The sequence below is a fragment of the Zea mays genome, chromosome 8 (assembly GCF_902167145.1).
Source record: "Zea mays cultivar B73 chromosome 8, Zm-B73-REFERENCE-NAM-5.0, whole genome shotgun sequence".
In the NCBI taxonomy this organism is placed as follows: Eukaryota; Viridiplantae; Streptophyta; class Magnoliopsida; order Poales; family Poaceae; genus Zea; species Zea mays.
The window spans coordinates 90,605,126-90,619,901 of record NC_050103.1 but is presented as its reverse complement, the minus strand read 5'-3'; positions in this window follow the sequence as shown (position 1 = coordinate 90,619,901).

Here is a 14,776-nt window from a genome sequence, read left to right as displayed (position 1 = left end):
AGAAGCGAGCCGGGATGCAGCCTCCCCCTGCCCTCAGCTTCAAGGATGGTCATCATCCGCGCTGGGGAGGAGGGCGAGCCAAGTTGGGGTCCTGCCTTTCGCATGGGCTGGCGACCCGCTTCTTCCTACAGCATTCGGGGGAGAAGGGCGTTCACCAGCCTTGCAGAGGAGGCGAACTTTGGCTACGCTGGGTCGGCCGGCTGCAGGCGCCGTCAGCTGCCGCGTGTCTGGTTCCTCGGCCTAGGTGGCTTTGGTGCCGCCTCCGGCGCTGCCTCCTGCTGCTTGGGTGGGTGTGGCTGTCCGTCCACCGCATGGGCGACGGTCGCGACGTGCGCGGGTCTACCACACCCACGACTTCTCTCGCGCCGCCGGCCGCACTAGAGGGCCATACAAGGCGTCGTACGCCGTGGGGGCGGCGACCGTGTTCTTGGATGGTCTTGTCCTCACTCTCGTAGTGAGGACGGGAGCGAGGACCTCTGCGCGTGTCGAGGCAGCCGCCACCCATCGGTGCAGAGGTGGTCACCGCCGCTGGTGAGGCTGCCCACTGCAGAGGTGGTTGCCTCCGCTGGCAAGACCGTCAGTGCCACCTGCCGCCGGACCTCTGGCTCTTTGTATTTAATGGCCTCGTTGTCGCCCCCCGTAGGAAGACGGGGGCGAGGACCTTTTCGCAGTGGCGTATGTGCTAAGGTGGTCGCCACTGCTGGCGAGTCATTGGTGCAGAGGTGGCCGCCGCTGTCGGTGCTGGGGTGGTCGCCTCCGCTGGCGAGCCGCTCGGAGCTAGCTATCCTGCGGCCCTACTGGTGTGGAGGTAGTTCATTCTGGCAGAGTAGAGATGGAATTAGGGCTGCACTTGAAAACAAATGTAATACTTTCGCTTTTTTGTAAGGTACTCAAGAGTACTATTTAAGCAGTATTAGCACTTATCTATTTTCAACTTGTTTCTGCTGTGTGCGACATTGTTGACTCCTCCTTGGTACCTGGCCCCCCGCCTGGGATGCATGCTTGATTTGTTGAGGTTGGATACCAGCTTATCTGTAAAGGTTGTCAATAATTCTCGAAAGGCAGCCTCGCCAAGGTCTGGATCTATACATAGCTTCAGCGTTAGTAGTACACCCATAGGGTCCCTTGTCTGACATTAGCCATCCTTTGATACATGCTCGAGACTCGCAGGTTTCAGCCTGGGTGGCCAAGTTGCGTGTCCGGACCCCCTTGGGTTGCATCTCTAGATACTAGGACACTTGTCGCAGGGCGGTGGAGCTTGCAGGCCCACGGTTCGGGACCAGGCTGAGCGGCTACATGGGCTCCGGACCACCCCAGGAGACTAATGTTTGTTCTCTAGTTCCGGTCCCGAGGTTGTCGGACCCGCAGGACTTATAGCCCCAAATACTAGGTTCCCGTCACGGAGTGGTGGAGTATGTAGGCTTTCGGGTATGGAACCAGGCTAAGCGGCCACACAGGCTCCGGACCACCCCATGGAACGGGGTCCCGTTCTCTAGAGCCAGCCCCCAGGCTGTCGGACCTCCCAACTTTCGTATCGGGGGCCCTAAACTGCAAGCCTAGCTGCTCAATTCAGATGTTGTCATGTCAGAACAGATTGAAGCCGTACGGGTGGGTTAGATAAAAAAGTATTATCTGAAAAATTGCAAGGTAAGACCATGGAGCAGTGATATGGATCTATCATAGGGGCACAACTAAGGGGGTAGGTTTTCTTTATAACTCGTCATGCATGTGTGCAGACCAATAGACCAGGTTTATGGGGGCAGACCCCACCGGATTGTCGTACACGTATGCGTTACCTAGTTACAAAAGGGAAACAAATTCGACCCCTTAGACTTGCTCTATGGATAGAACTTATAGGGATGTTTTGGCATCGGGTTAAGGCACTCCTTCAGTCGTAGCTAGGTGGTTGCCCCCGGGTCGGTGTATTCCCGTTACCTTGAAGGGTCCTTCCTAGCTGGGGGAGAGTTGCGGAGCCCTTCTTGGTTTGGTACTTGCCGTAGGGCTAGGTCCCGACCCTGGGTCCCCATCTGCATTTGACACGGGAGCCCTCGCCTTTAGTTGGGGCTGTTCCTGTGTGTACCGGACCCGTGGGGAATCCGAAAGGTTTTCCTAAGGAAGGCAAGCTTCAGCTCCGTAGACCAGGGAACACGGGGTTCCTCTGGGGTCCGTCTAGTTGTCTCCACCGGAGTAGGAGCCTCCAACGAAGACATCCTTCAGGTCCCCTTTGGGTGACTGATACCCGAGGTCTCGTTCAGCCACGGCCACCTCGCCGTCGTCCACCTTTTCTTTGCCAGGTCGGCGACGAGGTGGGGAGCCGTCTTTGGAAGACTGCTCGCGCCGCTCACTGACACGCTTCGCGAGGTCAATGATCTCATGGCACTCCGCAGCGCTGTGGCGACCGTTGGGGTGTACAGGGCATGAGCCGCTGTTACCCTCTGCGGCCGTGGACGTTTGTTGCGGTCGCCCTTGCCTCCGATCGTGGCTGCGACAACCAGAGCGGTGGACCGTGGCTTCTGGTAGTCGCGTTCCTTCTTCTTTTTCTTCTTTCCGTCCCGGCGGACGGCGCCCGAGCCACCCGACTGGGCAGCTCTGGTTTGTGGGGCCGAGTGCCATGCACGGCCCTCGACGGCTCTGGCGCACTTATCGGCTAGAGTGAAGAGTGTGGGGACAGTTTCTACGTCATGTGTGGCCAACTTCTCCAGCATTTTTTCTTCACGTACTCCCTGTCGGAAGGCCGTGATGATGGAAGCATCAGAAATACGAGGTATAGTACCTCGCACCTTGGTGAAGCGGGAGATGAACTTCCGGAGAGTCTCCCCGGGCTCCTGCCTCACCGCATGGAGGTGGGCCTCCACACAGTGCTGCTGGTAGGCACTGGCGAAGTTCGCAACGAACCACGCGCAGAGCTCTTCCCAGTTGTAGACTAACCCCGGGGCGAGGTTCATGAGCCAGGTCCGGGCAGGTCCAGACAAGGAAACATGGAAATACGTTGCCATCACAGCTGTGTTTCCACCTATTGTCGTGATGGCGGTGACGTACACCTGCAGGAACTCCGACGGATTTGACGTTCTGTCGTACTTTTCCGGTAGATGCGGCCTGAACTTGGGCGGCCAAGACATTGCGCGGAGATGGTCCGCGAGAGCGGCGCAGCCCACGCCGGCCAGGGGGACACCCACTTGGAACCGGGTGCCCATTGGTGTCTGCGGTGCTACCGCAGCGAAGTCTTGATCGAGGTTGCGACCCCCAATTTTTTGGCGGCGCTCGCGCGCCCTTTCCAAGGAGACACTGGCATCCTCTCTCGCACGCCTACGGTTGAGTTCTGCCCGGAGGTCGTTGGTCTGTGCACCCCTTACTGAGGGCGAGCGCACAGATGCTGACGCCTCATGTTGGCGCCGAGATGACTGAGTCTTCGACCTAGTCGAGGTAGAATGTGCCATACTGAGTAGTCGGTCGACATCGTCCGGCCATTGCTTCATGGCCCCTGGTGAGGCCGTAGAGCTTGGAGGGTGTCACAACAACTCCCTGGTTGCTGACAATGCTCCCGGAGTTTCCCTCGATGGAGTCCGGGACATCTGTGCAGTCGTGCGTTGCCGTGCGGTGTGCACAGCAGCAGTGCCTGGCACGGGGCGGTTGGGAGCTTGCGGTGTAGAAGAAGCAGCTTCTCCTTCCACCGCGAAATCTATCAAAGTCTCGACATGGTGCTCAACGATTTTCACCATCATGCTTGAGCAAGGGAACAAGCAAAAACCTGATGCCTAGCCCCTACCTGGAGCACCAAATGTCGGAGAGAAAATCTCCGGCCAGGTGGCGGAGTGCACCCGCCCTAAATCCTAAGATGAGGTGGGGCTTCGGCGATTTGCTTGTTAGTTGGAAGCTGAGTGGAAACACAAGAACACACAAGGATTTAGAGTGGTTCGGGCCGCCGGAGCGTAACACCCTACTCCACTGTGTGATGTATTGCTTGAGAGCTTGTATGAACTTGTGAGTGTCTGAGTGAGTCTAAGCTTGAATCTGTTTGTAACGTCGCATGTTTGGAATCATCTTCTTGTGTCCTAACATCCGAGATCTGTGTATCCTTGGCATGCAGGGGAAGCTTCTTGTAGAAGGGATGATGAGTACAGTGCACCGCTCGGCACGAGCGCACTGTTTGTCAACAGATTGGACAGGCGTGCCGTCTGCTGGGTGACCCTGATGCCGCCTGCCAGTGGATTGGACAGGACACATTAAATGCTGAGGGGGCACGTCGCCCATCAGCGTGGTGGCAGGCGACACGTCCTCTCCGCAATAAATGCAGGGCTGCACGGCGTTATGGGCCTTGCGTCATGCACAACCCGTTGGCTTATGTCATGAACCACAAGCCACGTGGCAGCAGCGGGTCTCTGCCTGAGCGGTGAGCATAGGGAAGGGTCTAGACACGTGTCAGCACCGGACCCTTACTCAAGCCGGGGTCCTCCTCGTCCAGGGACCTTGCTAAGGCCCGGACCTTACTCGGAGGGACCTGGGGCCTTCCCAAGGGACCCATCATGCCTTCTTAGGAGCTTCGGACTTGTACGCACAGGGGTCCAGTGTCCTACTGTGGAGGTCCGGACCCATTAATACATCCTTGTATGTATTACCTTTCCTTGCCACGTGGTGCCTTTAGACCTGCCCATGTGGTGGGGTCGGGTGCCGTCCTCCGTGTGGCCTGGAGGTGTCGCATGGGTGCCGCGTCTTCATGTTGTAGAAGAGGGTACCCCTGATTCAGGGTACCGACAGGGTCTTTTCTAAATCCTTTGGCAGAGAAGGTCTCTCGTCTTCTCCGCGGTCAGATGATATAACCTTTCTTTTCTTTGGTACCGAAGGGGGTCCTTTGTCAACCTTTTCTTCTTGCCTCCTTCAACAGACCTCTGCGCTTGCCTTGTCAACACACTTACAACCCTTTTTCTTTTCAATCCCTCAGCTTCTTCGTGATGTCTTTCATAGTCAGGGTATTCGAAGCCTAGGGCATCCATCACCTGATTTAGTCTCTGCTTCTCTCGCGTGCCGAAGGCGGCTATCATTAATTGATCTTCCTTTGTATAATTTCTAAGAATTTCATTGAACATCTTCTCTATCAATCCCAACCATTTGGCACACAGCTTCCTGAAGCTTTTTTGAAATTTGAATCGGTAGGGGAGTCGTACAAGTTCATATTTATTTCTTTCTTTTTTCTTCGGCATTCCCTACCCACCAGACATTGGAAAGGTTTTATTGGCCAGGTATTCTTGCACTAAATCCCGAGTACTAATATGCTCCACAACAACCCTAAATTCCACTTCAGCCTACTGACAGGGGGAGCCGAACTGCATATTGCACAATGGCCTATCATGCCGAACCTCATTCTCAAGGAACTCATCACCATAGTCATAAGCTTCGATTCTCCCTCTTTTTCTCGTCATCCTTTACGTAAAACCATTCATTCGTATATCCAGTCGGCCGCTTCGTACGGTAGCCAATCATAGGAGCTGTGGTATATATCCGATACGCAAAATTGTAGCATCTGAAGTTCTTATGTAGCCCATCAGCTCTAGCCTTCGTCTGGTAGTGGAGTTCGTGCACCCAGCAAAATCCTTTAGCATTGGCACTCTTCCCTTGGCTTTGGAGAGCCCATACATACACACTTAGTCTAACTATGGCATTTGGGATAAGTTGATGAAGGTAGACATCAAATTTATTTAAAACCTCACCAATCATCTCGTATAGAGGGAATCGAATACTTGCTCTGAAGAAGCTCTTAAAATCTATGACTTCGTCGTTCCTTGGTTCCGAAATCACTTCTTCCCCAGCAAATCAAACTAGCTCGTCATCATGCTTTCCAAAATATCCTAATTTCTTCATTAAAACCAGATCTTCCACTTTAACCGTGGATTTTCCAAACTCAATATGGTTGGATTTGCTCGGACTTAAAATTCCATCATCATCTTCGTTATCACTGTCAGCTTCAGCAGTAGTTGGTTCAGCTTCAGCACTAGCAATATCTTGTGTTGGAATTGACTCTTTTTCTTCTTGAACAACTAACCAGAATGTTTCATCACTTCTGAGATGGGGATCTTCTCAGAAGTTCCAGCCTCCTCTCCTCAGCGCGTTACTCTAGCAGTAGACCTCACTCTAGCCATTTCAGTTTTTGTCAGACAAAGCTACACTCAAACGATTGAACGTTTGTCCGAAGCTTATGCAGCAAGTTCACAGAAAGAAGGAAGCTTCGGCTTCAGCAAAAATTTTCAACACCACAACAATGCAGTAGCAATGAATGTTGTGGTAACCTCTCACCAGCTCGTCTGTTTATATATCCTCGCACGTGGAGAAGGTGAACCACCGGGACGCGTGTACTGGCTAATCAGTGGACCAGTAAGCACCGTAAGTTTTATATTCATTTTTAATAACAAGCTCAAGGAAGGTGTTTTTCGGACCTTCGGCATCCAGAAGCCTTCGTATTTTTCGCGGATTGAGCTCGTTATGAAAAAACGACCTAGCACCGCGAAGGGGCTACTGTTGGGGGTCTTCTTCTCAGTCGAAGGTCCCCAAGACGAAGATATCATTTGAAAGCGATAACAACGGATGCCAAAGCTACAGCCGGAGGACGATAGCTTCGGCTTAAGGTGGCGACGAAGGTCAAGCATGATGCCGAGCCAAAGAGGAAAAGACTAGTTAATCCTTGATGATTTATGTTACGATTATGAGTACATGTTAAGGTTGTAAATGTATTTTTGCTCGGGCTGCGTCCTGTGTCTATAAATAGGTGAACAGTATCCCCGTACTGTTCATGCTGGATTGTAATTGCTCTCACGTCAACAACTTCAATCAAGTCATAGGTATCAATGTAATATAAATTCTGTTAATGTTCATGTATATATATTATGAAATAGATATATGAATGAATGGATGAATAGATAACATATGTTATCTCCATGGACTCTTATTCTCATAAATGATGAAGGTGTGTCCCTCATGACCTTTGTCTGAAGATCATTATATCTGAGAGGAGATAATGCTTCAGAGGACGAAGGTCCTTAATCTTTAACAATTGTGTTGCCTTGTTCTTGATTCACAGCATTTGAGAACAAGTGACCAACAGTATACTCTAGAGATAACTCTAAATATACTACTTCCGATGATGAGGGTAGCTCTAGTGAAAAGGATGATGATTTGTCTTCTCTTTTTGCAAACCTTACCGTAGAACAAAAGGAGAAAATTAATGAAATGTTAAAAACCATTAACGAGAAGGATGGAATCTTGGAATGCCAAGAAGACATGCTTGTTATGGAAAACAAAAAAATTTGTTAAGCTAAAAGATGTTTTTGCTCTTGAAGTTGAAAAATGCAAAAACTTGACTGAAGAGCTAAATACATATAATGATTCAATTTCTTGTCTTAGAACTAAAAATGTTAGTTTAATTGATAAGATTGAGGAATTGAATGCTTTCAAAGTACCTACATCTACCATTGAGCATGTTACTATTTGCACTAGATGTAGAGATATTGATGTTAATGCTATGAATGATCACCTTGCTATGATTAAAGAACAAAATGATCACATAGCTAAGTTGAATGCTAAAATTGCCGACCATGAGCATGAAAATGAAAAATTTAATTTTGCTCATAGTATGCTTTATAATGGGAGACGCCTAGGCATTAAGGATGGGGCTGGCTTCCAACCTGGGAGCCAAAGGAACATCAAACCTAATGCCCATAGAAACAAGATTTCTAAGTTTGAAGGGCAAGGCTCCCATGGTTCAAGCCGGAGAAGGTTACATTTTATATCCTGAAAACTATCCTGAGCATAAGATTAGAAGAATTCATGCTAAGAAATCTCATCCTGCTGTTCATCGTGCTTATATTTGCAGTAATGAGGCTTCTAGCTCTAGGCATACAACTCATATTAAAATGCCTAAGAAAAAGATTGTCGATGCATCAAATGAACATAGCATTTCATTTAAGACCTTTGATGCATCCTTTGTTCTTACTAACAAATCAGGCAAAGTAGTTGCCAAATATGTTGGGGGCAAACACAAGAGTCCAAAGACTTGTGTTTGGGTACCCAAGTTGCTTGTTTCTAATGTGAAAGGACCCAAGACCGTTTGGGTACCTAAGGACAAGGCCTAAATTTGTGTTGTAGGTTTATGCATCTGGAGGAACAAGGTGGATAATCAACAGCGAGTGCACAAACCACATGACACAGGAGAAAAGAATGTTCTCCTCATATGAGAAAAATGATGATCCCCAAAGAGCAATCACATTCGGGGATGTAAATCAAGGTTTGGTCAAAGGATTGGGTAAAATTGCTATATCTCATGACCATTCCATTTCTAATATTTTCTTATAGAATCTCTAGGTTACAACTTGCTTTCTATTTCTCAATTATGCAAAATGGGCTACAACTGTTTATTTACTGATATTGATGTTACCGTCTTTAGAAGAAGTGATGATTCACTAGCCTTTAAGAGAGTGTTAGATGGTCAGCTATACTTAGTTGATTTCACTGATAACAATGCTAAACTAGACACTTGCTTAATTGCTATAACTAACATGGGCTGCCTCTGGTATCGCCGACTTGCTCATGATGGGATGAAGAATCTTCACAAGCTTCTAAAGAGCGAACACATTTTAGGACTAACCAATGTTCATTTTGAGAAAGACAGGATTTGTAGTACATGTCAAGAAGGGAAGCAGGTTGGAGTTCATCATCCACACAAGAACATCATGACGACCGAGAAACCGCTTGAACTACTTCACATGGATCTATTTGGCCCGATTGCTTACATAAGCATCGACGGGAGTAAGTATTGTCTTGTAATTGTGGATGACTATTCTCGCTTCACTTGGGTATTCTTTTTGTAGGAAAAATCACAAACATAAGAGACATTAAAGAAATTCTTGAGACGGGCTCAAAATGAGTTCGGATTGAGAATCAAGAAGATTAGAAGCGACAATGGAACAAAGTTCAAGAACTCCCAAATTGAAGGATTTCTTGAGGAGGGCATCAAGCATTAGTTCTCTTCTCCCTACACACCTCAAAAAACGGTGTTGTGGAGAGAAAGAATAGAACTCTTTTGGATATGGCAAGGACCATGCTTGATGAATACAAGACATTGGATCTATTTTGGGGGAGGCGATTAACACCACTTGCTACTCCATCAACCGACTCTACCTTCACCGAATTCTCAAGAAAACATCATATGAACTCCTCACCGGTAAAAAGCTCAATGTTTCTTATTTTAGAGTTTTTGGGAGCAAGTGCTTTATTCTTGTTAAAAGAGGTAGAAATTCAAAATTTGCTCCTAAAGCAGTAGAAGTTTTTTTACTTGATTATGACTCAAACACAAGGGCATATAGAGTCTTCAACAAGTCCACTGGATTAGTTGAAGTTTCTTGTGACATTGTGTTTGATGAGACTATTGGATCTCAAGTAGAGCAAGTTGATCTTGATGAATTTGTGCATCGTGCTAAGGAACATGTCCATTGGATATGTGTGTCCACATGAACCCGAAGAGCCTTCACAAGCACAAGATCAACCATCATCTTCCATACAAGCATCTCCACCAACTCAAGATGAGAAACTGGCTCAAGAAGAAGAGGATCAAGATCAAGACGATGAGCCACCTCAAGAAGAAGGCATCGATTAAGGGGGAGATGAAGTTGATCAATAAAAGGAAGATGAACAAGAGATTCAAGATCAAAGACCACCTCACCCAAGAGTTCATCAAGCAATTCAACGAGATCACCCCGTTAACTCCATACTTGGTGACATTCAAAAGGGGGTAACCACTCGATCTCGAGTTGCTCACTTTTGTGAACATTACTCTTTTGTGTCTTCTATTTAGCCGTACAAGATAGAGTATGCACTTAGAGATCCAGATTGGGTGGTGGCAATGCAAGAGGAGCTCAACAACTTCACGAGGATGAGGTATGGCATTTAGTTCCACGTCCTAACCAAAATGTTGTAGAGATGAGCATGGTGTGGTGAACAAAGCTCGACTTGTTGCAAAAGGGTATTCACATATCGAAGGTTTGGATTTTGATGAAACTTATGCACCCGTAGCTAGGCTTGAGTTAATTTTGAATATTACTTGCCTATGCTACTTACCATGGCTTTAAGTTGTATCAAATGGATGTGAAAAGTGCCTTCCTCGATGGTCCTATCAAGGAAGAGGTTATGTTGAGCAACCTCCCGGCTTTGAAGATAGTGAGTATCCTACACATGTTTATAAGCTCTCAAAGACGCTTTATGGGCTCAAACAAGCCCTAAGATCATGGTATGAATGTCTAAAAGACTTTCTTATCACTAATGGTTTTAAAGTCGGAAAAGCTGACCCTACTCTCTTTACTAAAACAATTGACAAAGACTTGTTTATATGCCAAATTTATGTTGATGATATTATATTTGGGTCTACTAACAAGTCATCTTGTGAAGAGTTTAGTAGGATCATGATACATAAATTCGAGATGTCAATGATGGGCGAGTTGAAGTATTTCCTTGGATTCCAAATCAAGCAACTTCAAGAGGGCACCTTCATCTGCGAAACTAAGTTTATTCAAGACATACTCAAGAAGTTTGGAATGAAGAATACCAAACCCATCAAGACACCCATGGGAACCAATGGGCATCTCGACCTCGACATGGGAGGTAAATCTATAGATCAAAAGGTATACCGGTCAATGATAGGATCTTTACTCTTTTTATGTGCTTCACGGCCGGATATTATGATGTCCGTATGCATGTGTGCAAGGTTCTAGGCAAATCCTAAGGAAGTTCACCTTAGGCCCGTGAAAAGAATCATGAGATATTTAGTTTACACTCCTAAGTTTGGGCTATGGTACCCCCAAGGGATCTACCTTTGATCTAATCGGGTATTCTGATGGTGATTATGCCGGATGTAAGATTGATATAAAGAGTACATCAGGGACTTATCAGTTTCTACGGAGATCCCTGGTGTCTTGGGCTTCAAAGAAACAAAATTCAGTAGCTCTATCCACCACTGAAGCCGAGTATATTATTGTAGGACATTGTTGTGCACACTTACTCTGGATGAGGCAAACCCTTAGGGACTATGACTACAAATTGAGCAAAGTCCCTCTCCAATGTGACAATGAGAGTGCAATCCGCATGGCAGATAATCCTATTGAACACAGCCGCACAAAGCACATAGACATCCGGTATCACTTTTTGAGAGATCACCAACAAAGGGGCGATATCGAAATTGCTTATGTTAGCACCCACAACCAGTTAGCCGATATCTTCACCAAGCCCATAGATAAAAATACTTTTAGCAAGCTTAGAAATGAACTAAATATCTTAGATTCAAAGAACTTTGATTGAAATCTTGCACATATTGCTCATTTTATACCTTTGATCAAGTCATATCTCTTTCATTTGGTACAAATGCATATTTCTTATACTTCTTGTGCCAAAGCTAAGACTATTGTTCTTCCAAGAGTATTTCTATACTTAGTCTTGAATTGAAAGGGAAATGAAGTTGCAGGCAAAGGCAAGGCTTCTGCTCCATATTCGTCAGTATCCTTTGCCCTACTCATGTATTTACTTTCATATCTTTTTAAAGACCTCTCGATTTCCCTATTTTTGGCGCTTAACGCCAAAGGGGGAGAATATAAAAGGCCAAGCAAAAGGACCGCACCACCACCCTATTTCTGAAAACTTTTTTAAACAAAATTGCATTTGCAAAAACCCTCTTGACAGCTAAGGGGAGAACTTTTTCACGGTAAGCTTTTATTTAGCCAAAGGAAAATCATTTGAAAAAGGGGGAGAATCTTTCAAAACTTAAAAATGCCTTTAGAAATCATGTTCTTATACCATTGGCTAATTGCAAAATAATTGGAAAAGACTTCTCCAAAAGATTTGCAAGAAAAACAAGCTAAGTGGTACAAATGTGGTCCAAAATGTCAACTATATCAAAAACATTCATATATACTTAGAACTGCTTTCATTTCAAAGTAACTCATGCACATCTGTCTAAATGCAAACTAGCTACATTTCTATACTTTGTATTTGCTTTGTTTTGTGTTGGCATCAATCACCAAAAAGGGGCAGATTGAAAGGGAAATGGCCTCAACCATCTCCTATAATCGATTTTGGTGTTTGACGACCATCACAAAACTTATGGACTAACTAGTTTGCCGAGTTGATCTTTTCTTAGGTGCATAAAGTTCATAAACATCTGTAAGGAACATGTACCCTTGATCTGTTTCTATAAATACGGGGCGAGTCAGACTTATACCAGCCTGTGTTGCACCGGACAGTGTCCGGTGCCCAGGCTGGTGTGCCCGACGAACAGGTCACTCTCGAAAAAACTCAGCGCTCCGCGGCTAAAATCCATCGGACTGTCCGGTGTGCACTGGACTGTCCGGTGAGCCCACGACCAACGGTCAACTTCGCCAACGTTCGACTACCACTGGGACTGCCACCGTTAGAAACATTCAGAAGTCAGAAACGGTTAGCGATGGTTAGGTCGCACAAGACTGTCCGATGTGCCACCAAACTGTCCGGTGCGCCACAGGGGCAGGCGGATCCAACGATCGACTGCTACAGACGCCATCGGTCGAGTGAAATGGAAGGCACCGGACAATGAACAAGGCCGAATCCGGTGTGCACCGGACTGCCCGGTGCGCCCGTCGATAGAAAGCTGTTTTTTCTGTTCAACGGCTATAAATAGGTTGGAGGCTATAAATACACCCCAACCACCTCCATTCAGCACATCCAAGCATTCAATACATCCACATTCAATACAAGAGCAAGGAATTCATTCCAAGACACATTCAAAGCTTCCAATCTCCTCAAGTGCCACAATTAAGACAAGTGATTAGTGGCTGAGAAATAGTGATTCATGTTTCATTTGTTGCTCTTGTTGCTTGGTGTTTTTAATCGTGCTTTCTTCATCTCCTTCTAAACTCTCTAAGTGACTTGTAAAGCTAGCAAGAGACACCTAAATGTATGGTGATCCTTGCGGGGTCTTTGTGATCCTTAAGATTAAGAAAAATAACTCAATCGGTCTAGGTGATCGATTGAGAGAGGGAAAGGGTTGAAAAAGACCTGACCTTCGTGGTCTCCTCAATGGGGAGTAGGTTTATTGGAACCGAACCTCGGGAAACAAATCGTTGTGTTCATTTGTGTTGATCATTAACTTGCGATTTGATTCTCCCTCTCCCCCCTGTCTAAAAGTTCTCTTGCTCACAATCCTTTGAGTTAGCTTCCAAAGTTATTCGCATTGATTGAGCAACTCATAGTAAGAAGAATTCTCTTCCGCACTCCGTGTTCATTATTATTTGTTCCTAATCCTAACCCCGGGAGAAGTTCATGTTCAATGTATATAATTTACAGGTTTCGCCTATTCACCCTCCCTCTAGGTGACTTCCACCGGCTCGGCCCCCGGTGTGGCCTGGCCCACCCCCCTCCCCGCACGACCTTGCCCTCGGTGTGGCGGCTCCGGCACGTCGGCCCCCAGGTGCGGCCTCCGATGCGGTAGCCCCGGCACGGTCCTGCCCGGCGCGCAGCCTCGTCGCTGTCGTGGTGCGGCCTCGACGCAGCCCCAGCGTGTGTGTGCCTTCGGCGCACTTTGCGCTCACTGTTTGCCGTTTTGTGTGTGCCGTAATGCTTTAAATTTCACTTGGGTCATGCGTCGTGTCGCGCGCTTTGCCGCACGACGACCTTTTGATCCACCTAGAATCACGTATGATAATTAAATTGCGTAGTGTGACGATGATTAATTGAGTATCGAACTAATCAGGACCAAGTGCCCAATTTATTTATGCGTTGCATGAATATCAATTAATATAATTATCCCAAAATAAATATTTTAGTCCAAAGCCGCGTAGTCGTAAATGCGAGCTCTGCGCCACGTATCTGTTTAAATGATATGTTTCATTGTGTGGTGTATTGTTTCTTTCTATGTTAAGAATGTGGAATGTATGTTTGCACTCGTATAGATAACGATCTGTTGGAGGGGAAGACCCTGAGCAACAGCTGGTTGGTGAAGGCAAGTGTCCTCTAACCTATCTATGTCCTACTCATTTTATAATTCATCTCTCCGCATTTACATGATTTATACCTAAGTATTTACTAGTCTCTTGTTTATCCTGTCCTTGATCACCTATTTGGGATGGATTATATCTGGATTAGCTTTATGCTAGCGCTCTATTCTAATCAATGAACATGATGAGACTATTTATGATACGATGTTTACTTCTGGATATGATTATGGCATTGTGACATTTAAGGGGCTTGAGCTGTTTCTCGAGTGCCTCTCAGTAAGGACTGGTTCGTTGGATGACCACCCAGGATAACAGTACAACCATGAGGGTGGAATTGGACGCCCTTAGCTAATTAATTAGAGGAACTAATGAGGTGTAGTTCGCTTCGCCGTCGTACCATAAATGGGGCTCGGTGTACGCGGCTCGCTCTGCCGAGGGATGGTTTGCCCCTTGGGGAGGAGTGCGGTGCATTTAATAAACCTAACGGGTGACTACATCTTCAGGGAATCTTTGTAAAGGCTTCGTAGTAAATCCCTAGCCGCTCACCTTGGGAGTGAACAAGGGTCTTGTAAACCCGGGCTAGAGAGGGAATCACAGCTCGTGGGTAAAGTGTGCGACCTCTGCAGAGGGTTAGAAACTGATATATCAGCCGTGCTCACGGTTATGAGCGGCCTTGGGAGCTCCTTTGATTAGAGATACCATGATTATAGATGATGATGAGGATAATAATGGTTTTAATGGTGATGATTATGACTATGGATTCTGGTATTCTTTCC